At 58.8% G+C, this 1,887-nt stretch overlaps 1 non-coding gene across 1 annotated transcript in view; it reads left to right on the forward strand.

Annotated features, from left to right (window-relative positions):
- The first annotated feature begins 1,867 nt into the window (after positions 1 to 1,867).
- LOC126112713 (small subunit ribosomal RNA) overlaps positions 1,868 to 1,887 on the forward strand; it is a 1,908-nt gene continuing 1,888 nt past the window's right edge. The window contains exon 1 of the ribosomal RNA XR_007524524.1: positions 1,868 to 1,887. This exon is cut by the window's right edge and continues 1,888 nt beyond it. This is a non-coding gene — a ribosomal RNA (small subunit ribosomal RNA).

Consider the following 1,887-nt stretch of genomic DNA (forward strand, 5'->3'; position numbering starts at 1 on the left):
TAACCTAACCCACGTTGTGCCTTAACCTAACCCACGTTGTGCCTTAACCTAACCCACGTTGTGCCTTAACCTAACCCACGTTGTGCCTTAACCTAACCCACGTTGTGCCTTAACCTAACCCACGTTGTGCCTTAACCTAACCCACGTTGTGCCTTAACCTAACCCACGTTGTGCCTTAACCTAACCCACGTTGTGCCTTAACCTAACCCAAGTTGTGCCTTAACCTAACCCAAGTTGTGCCTTAACCTAACCCAAGTTGTGCCTTAACCTAACCCAAGTTGTGCCTTAACCTAACCCAAGTTGTGCCTTAACCTAACCCAAGTTGTGCCTTAACCTAACCCAAGTTGTGCCTTAACCTAACCCAAGTTGTGCCTTAACCTAACCCAAGTTGTGCCTTAACCTAACCCAAGTTGTGCCTTAACCTAACCCAAGTTGTGCCTTAACCTAACCCAAGTTGTGCCTTACCCTGCTCTGTAATTGGCATATGACACGTTACAGTAATGTATTGTCCAACCGCAACCCGCTCAGAATGTTGTGTACACAGCTACGTGTCATCTCCCCATAACAGCTGCATTGCAGTGTGGTACGCCATAGAGACGTGTGGGAGTAATGGACGCAGTGGATGGCGATCAGCATGAGCCGTCTGTTCATGTAGTGGCGCGTGTATGCAGACGTAGTAGTCTCTTCTCACACAATGTGATAGCACGGTGCCCCGCGTTCCACATCTGCGACATGCTACAGAGGCCGGTTGACAGTTGGTCGCGCAGTGGGACATCGCATACGTACGGGGGCACCTTCCACGTGCCCTCTAGTCGGGCACATTTTGTTGCGTGGATGTGAGCGGATGTAGTGTGTCTTGACACCTGACAGGCAGGCATGCAATAATAGTTGACTTTGCAAACGGGGATGGACGTGTACGTTTACTGGTGACGTTACGCAAATGAACAACTGGTAACCCGTTGTGGTGCGGTTGTCCTTGCTGGAGGTACATCTGTGAGGGCAACGATCGGTACAGCTACGAAGCGGTCCCCACCATACCAACGAACGTGAATGTGAATCTGGGTGTGAAGCGATACGCGGCTGTGGGTGGGTGGGACTGTCCCCGGCCGGTGAGGGGGGGCCGCCCGGCGTGCTGGCCGCGCGGTGCGTGGGCGCACGCGCTACAGCCGGCTGGTGGGGGCGCCCAGTGGCAGGCGCGCCGGCCGACGGACGCGGCAGGCGGCGCAGCTGCGCGCCGGGGCACCTGCGCGCGGCGCCGTGCAGCCAAGTGGGTCCTCGCCGCCCGGTGCGAAGCGCGGTGGACATCTGCAGTGTGCTGGTCCGATTGAGGACTGTGTGCGTTGAGGATGCGCCGCCGCCCGGCACTCGGCGCCGCGACGCCGTCTGCTGCTCGGTCGCCCCAGCGGTTCTCGCTGGTGGTTTGTATCGCAGTTGTGCAGACGTGTTGGCACGTGCGCTGTGCTGGGAGAGTTCGCTTCGGCACCCACGTGGGGCCTTTGCCCTTCTGTGGCGCTGGCGTTGGAGCTGCCGGTCACCGTAGGTGGCGCGTGTTGTCTCCCGCCGGCAATGCCACGACAGCACGCTCCCGGGCCTCTGTCGGCAGCGGCAAGCTCAGTTGGGAGCACGGGTGGTCGCACCTAAAGCGTCTACTCGCCTAACTCCGGGCGATTGCGCCTCTCTCGAACCCGACCAAGTACTTAGGACGGCGCTGCGCGCCGCCGGGACCTGAGAGGGTTTCGAGGTGTATTGTGCAGGGGAGCTCAGCCTCCTCCTGTTTGCAGAATAATTGAGCGGACGCTTGCGTGTTCGCGCGGGCCTCTGGGACACACTCCCGGGCGGCCGGCTGCTCAGCTCTAGTTGACGCAGCTCCCTGGTTGATCCTGCCAG

Source organism: Schistocerca cancellata, unplaced genomic scaffold (genome assembly GCF_023864275.1).
Source record: "Schistocerca cancellata isolate TAMUIC-IGC-003103 unplaced genomic scaffold, iqSchCanc2.1 HiC_scaffold_205, whole genome shotgun sequence".
In the NCBI taxonomy this organism is placed as follows: Eukaryota; Metazoa; Arthropoda; class Insecta; order Orthoptera; family Acrididae; genus Schistocerca; species Schistocerca cancellata.